The sequence below is a fragment of the Anomalospiza imberbis genome, chromosome 4, assembly GCF_031753505.1.
Source record: "Anomalospiza imberbis isolate Cuckoo-Finch-1a 21T00152 chromosome 4, ASM3175350v1, whole genome shotgun sequence".
Taxonomy (NCBI): Eukaryota; Metazoa; Chordata; class Aves; order Passeriformes; family Viduidae; genus Anomalospiza; species Anomalospiza imberbis.
In genome coordinates this window covers 59212055-59226274 of record NC_089684.1, presented here as the reverse complement: position 1 = coordinate 59226274, position 14220 = coordinate 59212055, and the positions used below count along the sequence as shown (strand labels likewise).

The window sequence follows — 14220 nt, the reverse complement described above, 5'->3', positions numbered from 1 at the left end:
AACTGAGAAGCAAAGACACCTGAAGTTAGCTTGGTAATACAAGAAGAGATAAAGTCAGACAAATCTTTCTTTGAGAATATATATTACAAAGTTAATTTTATATATATATAATTTTATCTATATTACATTATATATTATATAAAGCATAGTATAATATAATATATAATTGTAATTATATACTATATCTACTGTACAGATTGTAGCTGAGAATCAGATCTGTGTGCAGTTCTTGATCAGATGCTTAAGTCTTTATACTTTGGTCAAGTCCATTTACCTACTTCAGAAAAATAAGAAAACCAGGCCTCAAAGAGATTTATTACTGTTACCAACATCAATAAGATGGATGCTGTGAAACTAATGTTGCTTCTACGCTTGAAAATCCAGGGATGAAAGGCACAGCATAAGTGCAAAGTAGTAGCAGCATAATTAAGTGTTCAATGTAAAAGCTATCCTGGTCTTTGAAAAACTATCTTTTGCTTTGAAACGTGTGAATATCAATTCATTTCTGTATTAACTGGCTCTGCAAAGTTATCCCACACCACCATAAAAATTCCAGATGTGATACAGTACTTATATTTAGAAACACTACCCTTTGTCAAGATAATGGTATTTCCAATTTTTGGAGGAAAAATTACCTTGATATAACATTTAACAGGATTGCTTGTATTAAGAGAGTGATTACTTATGAAGGTACACACATAATAGTCTAACTCATTCATGTGAGCAGAATGAACTGCAATTTAAATACAAAACTTGTCAGCTGGTGCTGAGTGAAGATGGGAGCTGCTGCCTACTTTTGAAGTTAGCAAAAATCAAGTGCCAGGATTGGTCTCTGCGTCTCGGCTTTCTGATGTCCTTTTTTCAGTGATGCTATTTAAAGAGCATTAAAACATTTTGAGGGGAGAAAGAGGGAAACACTACACCTTTTCTGTAAATTCTTAGGCATTATAAAAAATATCAGACACCTAATTTCATGTTAATTCACAGATATTTACATATTTCTTATATATATTAAAAAAACACCAATCCTTTCAATTCCTAAAAAAATACTGTAAGACACTCTAGCTAGTAGTTCTATTTCTAACACTGCATCACAGATATTACATCTTGGCTTGACTATAACAAATTTCTCCTCATAAAATTCAAGATGGACTTCTTCCAAAAATAATTAAAAAAAAAAAAGGCAAAAAAAAAGTGCAAGCTCTTACTAAATCTAGCACCTGAAAGCTCTCTGTCAAATTCCAGCATTTTATTAGTAGTATAAAAAACACAGAGTGAACTATTATTATAAATAAGCTCTAGATGGGTTTTTTTTGAGAAATGCTCTTATTAAATATGTGGGAAAAAAACTCCAGCTTAAAAAAAAATCTGGATCTAAATCATTAGATCATGAGATCTTTCTTTTTAAATATATTCTTCCAAGAAATGATGAATGTATGATAACAGTCTGGTAAGTCATGAATTCCATAGACACCAATACCATTCTATTCAATAAATGAAACATGAGTAAGACAGAAATCTGGTATCTTAAAGCTATTACATATTAAGATGGCATCATCTTTCAGGTAAGCTATTTAAATCTTTTAACATGACAAGCAGCAAAAGTTCTTTTAATGTTAATAATGAAATAATGAAAACTCCTAGGTAGAAAAGACTCCAACTACTGGGCATTAAAAAATAGTGTCAATTAGTAATAAACACTAGGTGCTAAATCCACAAAATTAGTTCCAGGTACCAACATCAGATGTCACCGATATCCTCAAATTTCCCACTCAACTGCAACCTAATCCTTTACACAACTAAAACCTCCACAACAAGGGCATTTATGTACAAGACCACCTAAGTGCTAACATTCGGACACTTGCACCCACACTAATGCCTTATAAAATGAAGCAAGTTCTTCACTTTGCCCTTCTTCAAGGGCAAAATATAGCTAGACATGAGAAGATCACTCTGTTTCAAGGATGCAGTTATTTTCACATTGCTGATTTCAAAAAGTTATTTGAATTTATATGCTCTTCATCCCAGGAGGTTGCCCTAACCACCAGGCTGCTTCTGAGCCAAATTTCTCCTTTTCTACAAACTACTCTCTAGGACCAACCAAATACTCAGTATAAGGAATGGGGAAAAGGAGAAGTGAGTCACCAATGGTATTGCAAGGTCAGAAAGCAGGATTAAAACCACTCTGCAACCACAGGTACGTTTTTCCTGAGATGCAGAACTTTTGCAAAACTGAACATGACGACAACTTAGACGCCAAACCATTGAGTATGTGAGTAGAACCTTGTCCAGGCACACATGGTGTGTCTCTACCAGGATACAGGAGTATCTATAAAGAAATCTTCAATGGCAATATCCTATTTGTCTTGTGAGTAAATCTAAACCATTTCTCCTGTTAAGAAAACTTTTGTTTAGCTTTCTCTTATTTCTCTTAACATAAGCCTGGCTAGCCAAATATCAAAAGAAAGTATACCAATAAGAAAACAAAGGAGAGAGAATCACTCAATTATCTGTGGGGAGAGAAAACAAACTGGGCTGCTGGCCTCAGCATTTCCTACTGTCTTTCTTAATTCAATCCCTGACAGATTGCAAGTTTCTAGGAAATATGGGGACCTGGGCACCAACTCAAGAATTGTGAGGAGTTAAATCCATAAAATTACAGGATCTCCAGAAAAAGTCATGTAGGTGCAAACTGCAAACCTTAATCATTCTCAGCTGGCACTTCAACTTTGTAGGCACCGCATTCTCTGTAATGTATCATGCAATGACACTCCTGCCTTTATTCATGTCAGAGTCATCCCAGCTTTGAAAAAGCTGAGAAGCATGGACCCAATCTTGTACACTACACACTAAAATATGACTCCTAAATCTGTTTCATTTCTGCTACATAATTTCTGGTTTACTTATTCCATATCAATCCATGATCACAAATTCTCCCTCACCTTCACATTTCAGTAAACAAGAAGTCAAATCACAGCAGTATACTGCAAATATGTTTTAGCAATAGCCAGCTACTTAACTAACCACAACCCCTCCCATCATAACTCTCACACAAAAAATAAAAACAATTATTGCTAAAGCAATGTGGCAGAGAGATTATTTTAACTTTCCAGGTATTCTGGAGACTAAATGTAAAAATGAGATCATAGTCCAAAAAATTATTAAGAAATTAAAACAGAAGAATTGATTTCTGGCTAGTAAAAAAGATACCAGGATCACAATGCAATTACAACATCACAAGTAAAGCTCTAAGTTACACCACATTTGCTGTAAAAAAACATTACTTAAAGCCCACAAGACAGGTACCATGCACTTCTCTTTCAGCATCCTAAGAAGCTTAAAATCTCATGCTCAGACAAGGAAACCAATAAGGAATGAGGTCATAAAAGTGCTACAGAGAGAAAAGGAAAATAATTAATTAATTAAAATAATTAATTTGTAAGCAAGAAAAATAAATTAATCTGAAAACATTGAGTTCTCTGCTTTTCTGGAAACAGTCCTACATGTTAGACCATAAAAAATCTGAAACAGATAACCAGTGATACAAATCATATCACAGTTCAAAAGCACCTGGGGAAGAATATAATACATTTGCATGTCTCTGTGTGAAATATCCTGAAGGATGAAAACAGAATACTCCGCATATAAATTAATAGGAGAAGTTGTGTTGCTTTGCATTCTAGGGTTTTTTTTTTCCTAATTACCAAAATTGCCAGATTTAATGCTTACTTCAAACAGCCTGAAAACTATCAAAATCTTCAGTGGCACATGCTGCATTACTTACAAGTGAGATTTTAAAAGAAAGAGGCCAGTAAATATGAAAACCATTGGGTATTTTTTATGGTTCTAATGTCAATTTAAATTATCTGTTTGGTTTTTTTTTTCTCCTAATATATATATAAAGCATAGCAGAAAAGTGTTGAAATATATATTATTTTGCTTTAGCAGAATAATTCTACTAAATACTAAGCTTTTTTTCTATTAGTAAAGCCTTTCTTTTGCCTTTTACCCTCTTTCTCACTGATGAAATACTCCAGAAGGTTTTAATTTCTGCACTACTCAGAGTAAAATGCATTCTTCTTTGCTAATGATGTTTCCTCTGTCAAAAGCAGGAGCTTGATGAAGGGGTTGAAAAGCCACCTAATTTCAATGTTGCTGCTGCAACACTAACTTTAGCTTTGTCAAAAGCCATTCTATAGTTTTTCATAGTAATGTTCAATGAAAGAAATGTTCCACCTTCTAAACTGATTATTACTTTGTGAAGGTAGAGTTCATTTATTCAACAACAGAATTAAAATATCACAAACCAGAGCACTTAAGACAGTGATGCTGTAACTTACATCCAGATCAAAAATGAATAGCCATTAAGAGAAGAAATGTTGGTGAAGACTTTTTAAAAGCTCAAGAAATACATCTGTGTTCTTCTGTTACATTATTAACAAGAGCAATAAGAATGAAGTCACAATAATATAAATAATTTAGTTTTTTCTGTAACCTAGTTTGTGGCTTAGCAGGATGAAACTAAAAAAGAATAAAATATGGTTTATAATCCAAAATATTTCAATGTTACTGGATTAACTGAATTTCTTATAGAAAGCATTTCACATTAATTATGATAAAATATAATTTAATATTAAATATGGTAACATAATTATTAAAATTGCTAAATTCTTCTTATAATTAAAAAAATATGTCGACAAGACCTTCTTAAATGCTTAGCTTGTGAAAGCGTCACTGAGTCAGAATCAGTTTACAGAGCTAAATAATCCCCTACCAGATGTCATCAACCCAGTCTTTAAAATATCCATTGAAGTACATTTTCCAAAAGCCTTGGTAGCCTTTCACTAATTCAGACAGTAGAAAAAGGTTTCCTGGTTTTCAAATTAAACTCATCACTCCAAATAAAGCTGCTGGAGAGAAGCAAAAAAAAAAACAAAAAAAAAAAAAACAAAAAAAACCAATTAGTTGCTAACAACTCTGTAACATTCTTCTCTACCTGTCCAGTCCTCTCCCCTCTAATATAAGCAAACCCAGCTATTTCAAGATTTTGGGGAGCTACATTTCCTAAACTCAGTAGACCTCTTTTATAAGGTCATAAGATCTGTATATGAGATCATAAGGCCTCATTCATAAGCCTTTTTTAAGGCTTGTTCTTCTATAAAGTTTCCATAATTCTATAATCATCTTGAAAAAATCATCTTCCCAAACTTGACACAGATAAGCACCAAACAGAAGAAGATCCAGCCTTATTACAGCAGGAGCTTTAGTAGGTCAGAGAGACTATATGCCTTTTCTGCAACAGAACTGTGACTCAACTTATCCTGTGACTTCTAAAACCACTCACAAGTTGTATTTTGCCATGCTACCTTGTGTATGCTTTGTGCATTAATTTTTCCTTCTCAACACTGGTCTTCACTGTATTTTATGAGTGGATTTCAGATTACCTATCTAATACACTACAGACATCATGAACCCCAATGTCAGCCAGGGTGTCTGCAGCATCCACTCACTGACCACCTACCCCAATCCCATATGTTAAAACTAGGCTAACTCCAATCAGTACCTGGGTAGTGAGAGCATAGTAGACCTAGGACTGCACTTGTGACACCTTCTCAGCCTAACAATGAATTGGCCTAAGCGTTCCCAAGAGAGTAGTTTCAGCTAGGAAGATAAGTAAAAATTTATCTAATCCTATTTCCTTATATAATTTATGAGAATGCAGTAGAAAACAGAATAATAAAAAAAGATACACAGGTCATATTCATTGTTCTACATTTATCCTGAAGGCTAGACTCCTTGTCCCATTCCCACACAATACGCACTTAAAAGTAGGGCATAAACCAAGGACTGTGCACTGATTTCCTAGAGTGCAACATGGCCTTGCACTGTTAAGACAAACATGTGAAAAACATTAAGCTGCATCACCCTGGGGAGAAGAACTTAGTAGCAACACAGGCTCTCCACAGCCTTACCCTCATTCTGACTGCCCTACTGAGCTTCCAGCAGAAATACACATTTACATACCCACATCAGCAGACTCGAGCTACCAAACTCATTTGAACTATTTGAGTTCCACAATTTATTTTAAAAAAATGTCACCATCACTTAGATAGATGGTGGCAAAGACAACTCGACCAAAGTAATATACTGTAGGGGATAGCTCATTTGTCTTGGCTTCCATCTCCTTAAATGTGTTTAAAGAGTCAGAAGGAAGCTTTTATGACATGATCCTTCCAGCCTTGCCCTTTTCATCTGGATCTCTGAGAACAGATTTCTCAAATACACACAGAAAATAGTTTCAGTCAGTTACCTAATTCAAAGCACAGGCTGGCAGAAGTGGTGGCTCAGGAGACAGGAACAAGGAAAGCTAAATTTAGAGAGGGGTACAAAGAATTTTTTGCTGTCAGGATACCCCTAGACTTCCAGAAAGGCGGCAGGTATATTAGCCCCTGGATTAGGCAAAATGAAATGGAAGGTCATAAAGACAGAACAAAATTTTAAAAAATTACTTTTTTTTTAACCTTCTGCCCCACCCCTTCTAACTATGCTGTTCCTACAGTGGTAACTGTAACAATCTGCTTTATTTACCACCTCTCTATAGAATTCAGGGCATTTTTCTCCAAAAAACAAATTTTAGAATGCTCCACTGGAAAAAAAAAAAAGGCAGTTATAAAGGTATGTTTTATTAAAGGTAATTTTACAGCACAAAGAATAAACTAACAGAAGAGTAACATAATTCATCAGATAATTAAATACTACTGTAATTAGAGCTACCTTCTCACCAAACACTTCAAACAGCTAAACAACAATAAAACTTTTATTCAAAATCAGGCAGATATTTACATGAACATAAAAATACAATACAGTTTTACACTGATGTATCTAATTGATAGAACTGGTCATACAGAGAAAAATTTTTCTTTTTTTAGAACAGAAAACAAGTTGCTACCTATTAGATCTTTTCCACAAGCAAAAATACAGACTTAAAAGTATAGCAACACAGTTCTGAGGAATACCTTTTGGCTTACAAATTCTAGAACTAAATTATTTTTCTATTTTAAAAGAAATAAAATTAATTAGTTCACTAAGGAAACAGTTTCTGTTGAGATCATTTATCAGGCAACCTGATTCTACTAACTCAGATAAAATAGATTCTGAGAGTATTTAATTTCATCCAATTTGTGAATTTTGGATTCATTTACCAATTAAATGCCCAATTTAACCAATGCAATCAGAATCAAATGATGTCAAGAATTATTAGTATTTCCAGCATTGTTTTGAAATGCAGGAAATTACCCATACTAATTCCATCTTCTACATTCACATACATTTTTAAAAATTTTGCTAGTTCCTCTTTCTTTTTTGCACATTATGTATAATTTTGGGTACATGGCTTAAAACCCTTTGAAGACTTTTCATATTAAATTATATATTTGGATAATAGAGACATTAAAGCACATAATGCAGAAAAAACATACAAAATCCTTCTGGAAGTCCAGGTTATTAGAAGAAGCATAATAATTTTGTCATTCAAATACTTGGAATCTTTTATGAAAGATTTAACAATGCTTGAATAAAAATTCTCCTTATATCTACTGCCAAAGTAAAAAATATTCAAGATGAGGCTCTTGCTAAACCACAAAAAATATACCCAGAACTTAACTGCCATATGTATTCTCAATTCAGTAATTTCCACTTGTAGTTTGATTGGTCTCTTCTATTTCCTATCTCTTATGAAAAATCCCTCTTCTTACGATGAGCTCATTTATTTCAGCCACTCTATTCTTGGTGTCCACAACCTTTCTCTTCCAGTTTCTAGAAGGAGCCTTGCTTCCTCAGCAGCGGAAAGGACCTGAATTCTAGTGTATTTCTTTGCTTTCTACTTGAAACCTCACCCTCCAGAGAGTTCCAGACACTTTGGTTCTGTTCAGCAGTTTCCTGAGAATGAGTAGAACAAGCCTGACCCAGTTCTATAGGTATTGCCAATGCTTAACAAAACACTTGGGCAAGGTAACAGACAGGTTCAGCTGATGACAGCAGAACATACTGTGTTAAGAAAAAATTTTATTTCACTCTTAAAATACATTTTTACATTTCACAACACATTTTGCTGCTATTTGTTCTGCACTATACTCAGAGCTCTCCAGTCTATGCTGAATCATTTATCACAACAACAAAAGCTATAATTTTTAGTAAAAAGTCCACTATGGAGATGGAAATGTCTTAAATTATATGGCAAGGTACAACAGCTCACTGACATTTTAGGAAGAAGTAAGGTGAAATCACTATATTATATATAAAAATTAAAATCCTAAATATAATGTTTGGGGTTTTTTTTAAACAGTAGCATCCTAAGATGGTTCTAGTCACTTGACTTTACTGCACGAAAAAAAGGATGAAAGAAGTTTTCATCCTGACTATAAGGTCTCTTATCACAGACTTACCATAGTTTAACACAGTTGGCATAGTCCATTTGGCTCACATTAAACTGGAGAAGAAAACTAAGTTGACAACGGGGTAAAATCTCCAGGCAGTATGGAAAAAGAGGGCCACTTGTCAGAAAGGTGAGCCTAGTCTAAGAACAGATAAGGAGCCTGTTTCACAGCAAAAGATCCAGTCAACAAGGTAAGAGCATGAGCCACCCTCACCCCAGATGTGAATGACGCCATAGATGTGCCTGTGTGACCCACATGGGACCCCTCAAGACTAAGCTGCAGCATTGGGCCAAAATTTACACTGGCTGTCTTTGATCTCCCAATAAGAAATATAAGCATTATGATAAAGCTGCAAAACTTTCAAAAGATGTGAATAATCTTTCTTTACTCAAATATCAATAATAGTCTTCAGCTGAAAAACTATTTGTCATTATAGTCCTTGTATCCTCAAATTTACCAATATTGTCTCGAAGCTACAAAACAAGGGCAAACCAATGAAGTTATCTGTCTTTCCAGAGGGTTTCTCAGTTTGTGTTTTTCTTTCTTTGATGCATTGCAGAGAGCAGGTGGCAGGAAAAACGAGAGAGTGAGAAAAGGTAAAACTGTCTCTGTTGGTGAGTATTAAGATACATAGAATTAATGTTCATTTTCTAGCTGGATCTTTTGTTGAAGGAATAGGTGTTATTCTGCAGTATCACACCAAACAAAGCTTTTGTCATTTAAAGATTTTTCACATTACAGAAATAATAAAGAGTTATGGAAAACATGGGAGAAAGTGCAACGTCTTAACTTCCTCTTGCCAAAACTGTATTTTACTAATACAAACAAATATATCACTCTTGAGTTATGTCACACTAAAATTTTCTAGGAATGCAAGATAACAGTGAAGGTTTCTAAAGAAACAAAGAAAAAGACAACAGTGGCACATTTAGTTTCCCAATTAACAATAATGTCAAGATACATGAGCAGTAAAAGTTTAATAAAAATTGGATTGCAGCTATTTCCTGAGGCTTATGAGGTGTCTGTAGCATTGCACCACAGCATAGCATATCAGAACACAGTGAGACTGTTTACCCTGTCAATCACTTGTCAATCTATCCAACTTTCTACAAATACCCCTTGTATTTGGAAGCAGTTTCACAAACCTCAGTAATTAAAAATTTTAACACAATAATAGACACATTTAGCAAATCTATCAAACTGAAGCAACTAGCATGCACAGGGAACAAAATGTAATGTCATGGTTACCTTTGGGCAATTAGTTAGATATAAAAGTCCCATACAGCTATTTAAAATACATGTTTATTTTTCAGGTACTATTTTCATTTGTCTTGGGGGATTTTTTTTTATATTTTATTGATAAGCACGTGTGAGTGTGTGTGACTTCAAAGTGAGCAAGTAATTTGTTTTTCTCCTGCACTGCATGTTTCCCATAGGAGAAATAAAAAAACACTCTCTTTAACACAAAGCATCTTGGAATCATTTATAGTGAAGAAAGCTAGAGTAACTAGATTTTTCATTAAGAATGCAGAAGTGAATTTTCAGAAGAAAATGTCATATTCCCCAGAAAAGACAGGAATCTAAACATCACAATATCTATCAGCTGAGCTCACAGTAAAAGTCACGAATAAGTAATGCCATACTGAGGTTCAGGACAGTGATGAGAAATAACATACTGAAGATATTGAGAAGACAAAAAGCTTTCACTGCACCCAAAAATTGGATGAATTTAATAACAGAAGTATGGAAGAAGCATGACTAAACATGATATCCCCTGGTATCTAACAAGTTATACAAGAAGAACAAGCGTCATCAGAAATTATTGCTGATATCTATTAAATGATCTTCTATTTCTTTGCACACAATTTTTTCTTCCATTGATCCATGATGTGTAAAAAGGGGATTTGACCAGCATAAAGCTCCTCCTGACTGCCCAGAAAAGTTCATCTGGCACTCTGTCAAATTACAGGTTTGACTGCAATATGCAGTCAGTATTTGTTTTGGTGAGGAAATAGACATTTCTGTACTGAATTACTCCATCCTGTGACTCCGGGTTCAGGTTTGGCAAGCTTACATTTCCTAAAGAAACAAAACCCCTTGCAGCTGGCCAAACAAAATATTGGTCCACAAAAACAGGAGAAACAGTAGCATCTTTTTCCCAGTATCAATCTAATGATGATTTTGTAAGTAATAGCCATCTTAATTCAGACATGCAAGGTGATTTTTTCATCTTATACATAAAGCACAAATCTGGGAATTATAATCTGCATTTTCAAGTGACTATATACAAAAAAATAGTTATATAATTTGCCAAATTTCTTGGTCCTCATTCATGATGCAGTTTCACTGTTTGGTGAAGCTGCACCATGAACAGTCTGGGATTTCCTTCTTAGAGTCATCTTACCCATTTCACACTGAGAAAATGATTGAAATTAGCAAACAACAACTCAGCGATTGAGAATAATCTGAGAATAAACAATTAGCTCTGTCAGCCAGGAAACCATATGTACATTATAACAGTACTAGCTAGCACTGTGATAGGAAAAATGGAATCTGGAAAGACCAGAAAGTTTCTGAATTTCAAAAAAGCATATTCCAACAAGACTATCATTCACTTTAGTCACAATGTCAACTACTAGGACATAGATAAAGTCATCAGATCAATTAATTGTAGGCCATTAAGAAATCTTCAGGGGTAGAGCTGGCACTGAAGGAAGTGGAAGAGTGAGGAAGATTGAGTTCTTGATGTTGAAAAACACACATCTTCCATCTACAGACACATCACTATTTTTCAAGATTCACATGCAATTTACAATATTGTATCCTACATTTTTCATATGCTTCCCTTGGCACCAGATTTCATTAAGATGCTGGCAGTGCCATCTGCAGCTCCAAAAGCACCTCCTCTGTCAACAGTTTGATCTCAGATGAGTCATTCAGCCTGGGCTAGTGAGCAAGTAGAAAAGCCTCCTAAGCCTGTGTAAATAAATCTACTCAATAAGCTGCATTAAACACCTTGCAAGAAACAGGCAGTCACTTGAAGAGGGTAAAAGAATTACCTTTACCACAGTTTGAAATTCTAACCTTGAAATTTTGAATTTTAAATTCCAAAATGTGCCACAGCCCACATTCCATGGCAAAGTCCTGCACCATCATTCAAGACAAGCAAAAGACACATCATTCCACCCAGCAATACAGCTGTCCCTAATCTTTGGTAGAGCTACGTGGAGAACCTGATGGAAATAATCTCCCAGTTGCCAGTGCTGATGCTCACAATGGTATCAGTATCCTATGTTAGACATCCACTATTGGACATAACATCATTTAGCAGAGAAGCTAAGCAGAACATTTAGAAAAAGCTAACAGAACATATTTATATGCAAATTGATTTTATCAGAAAGCATCAGCAAAGGTTGCATCAAAAACAGAACTCACTAAAAAGTTAAGACCTTTCTGTTCTAACAATAGTTTTCCTACTGTCAAACCTACTTTCTGAGTTAAGGCTTTTGAGGTCAGTCTGATTTGAAAATTACTTGAGGATATTAAAAAAAAAAAAAAAACCCCAACCATCTTCTGAATTATATACAGATACTCACTTAAAAAAACCCCACGTGGAATTACAGATGAAGTTAGCACAACGCTAGGAAGCTCATGGAAGCTGGCAGTAGCTGGCTCAGCATCCACAAGGGGGAGCCTGCCCTTGGGAACAAACGTGAACTCTTGCTCTTCGTTAGACAGTTCACGGCTGTCGGACAGCTCACCAGCCCACAATTTGTACAGAACATTTTGCGCAAGTTTTAGACTTTAATCAGGGCTGATGTTTGCATAAAAGGTGATTCACAGAGATGGAAAGCAGGAAGGAAGTTGAAACAAATCAAGAAATGGGGATGTGACCTTTACAAAAGGAATATATATCACCTGTCTAAATACACTGATTTTAAAAGGAAGAACCAACCCAGGGAAACAGGAATGGAACATATGCACACAAAAGATATCTTTTTTATTTATCTTGGTTCCTATAGCATGTCTATTTTCCCTTCTAATCTGCTTGGAAATGACTAAATATTTGTTAGTATTTCCATTTTGGAACTATTTATCTTCATAGCCATAGTAATATGTTCACATAAAGGCATCAGAGCTGCCAAATTCCTTCATTACAATTTGGATCCTGGTGTAGAGGCTGGGGTGTTGGCACTTGCATCTCACTGGACCCGTAACAGCAGACACTCATCATCATCAAGTCATTATCACATTTTCCCTTCATGGCTGTGTTTATTTTAAGAAATTCCCCTGTGTTCAAACACTACCTAGGCTTATTTCAGGGTACAAATTCTATAGAAAACTTCAGCACAAACAAGTATTTCTTTACTTTTCCTTTACAGTTCATACCTTCTGGAGCACTTCCTACAGATTTGTATCTTGAATAAAACATCAAAAAACAAAAGAAAAAACAGAAAACAGACAGAAAACAATATTTATCATAAATGTTTTAACAACACCCCCTGCTCCTCACCCCCCCCCCAAAAGTTACTAAGTTTCCTTTTGAAACTAGCTAATTTACACCACATTTTCTTTTTAAAAAAAATCTCATATTTGGAAAGTTTTACATAGTGTAATCCTCTCTAAACATTACACAACCTCAAAAGCACTGCTGATAAAAACTACATACAGCAGGATATTGTTATTAAGCAAATAAAGCAAAAAAAAAAAAACCCATGAATTAAAATGTGATTTCTGATTATACAATATTTTCCTCCAGTAAGGAACAGAAACCAAATTCAGAACATCTTTTCAATCTTCTTCTGGACCACCCAACTGAAACACTGAGCATAATTGAAGTTGTTTGGGTTTTTTAATTACTAGTTATAGCTTTCTATACAGTATTTATTCTCCTTTCTATATGAAAAGAAAGATATGGGTTTTAAAAATCCTTATTTAGAAAGACATTCCTAGCATACCCAGGGAAATTCATTAACCAGGACATGCCAAAATGATGATTACCTTACACTTGAGCAGTACAGATACAGTGATTATCTTCTGTTGGTATCTTTCTTTAGGCATATCAAAACTACTTGCCCTTTTCAAAATACTTACCAAATTTATAGGGGACCTGCACTATTATTGTGAAGAATGAGATAACACCTTTGAAGACTTTTCAGCAACATTCACATTTAGCAAATTATATGAGAAGTCATCTCAAGTTTAGAAGACAAAATAAAACACAATGAACAAATACAGTCATACAGCTGTAATTAAAAAATGCAAGTAAAGTGAACGAAACACATTAATAGCAGCAGACTTTCTTACAAAACCATTCCACACTCAGCTAATCATGCAAAAATGGAGGCTCTGAACACTGTTACAGGAATCTAGTTTAAGTTTCATTTTCAACAAAGTACACAGTTCAAAAGCTATACATTTCTAAGGAACTATATACTGAAACTACAGCATCACATTCTTATTCACTATATGAAGATATTAAGCTAAGTTCCAAATTTATGTCACTAATTCATCAAATAATAATGCAACATTTAATGGATACAGATTTTTTTTTTATTATTGTCTTTTGGAGAAAATGAGATCTTTTCAAGACAGACATCTCCACCTTCATTGGCATTTTCTCTATGACTGCTTCTCAAAGAGTGGGATTTGTTTTAGTTCTTTGGGGGGTTGTTGCTTTTGTTTATCTTAAAATGTTAAAGTATTTTAAACAGTAATAGTGAAGGCCCAAAGAACTACCAGTGCTAATGCATTTGCATGCCCACACATCACACACTGATGCCTT

The 14220-nt window shown here is 34.6% G+C and overlaps 1 protein-coding gene across 10 annotated transcripts in view; it reads right to left on the bottom strand.

Annotated features, from left to right (window-relative positions):
• SLIT2 (slit guidance ligand 2) overlaps window positions 1–14220 on the bottom strand; it is a 260339-nt gene that overhangs the window by 211846 nt on the left and 34273 nt on the right. The gene's annotated exons all lie outside the window — the stretch shown is intronic.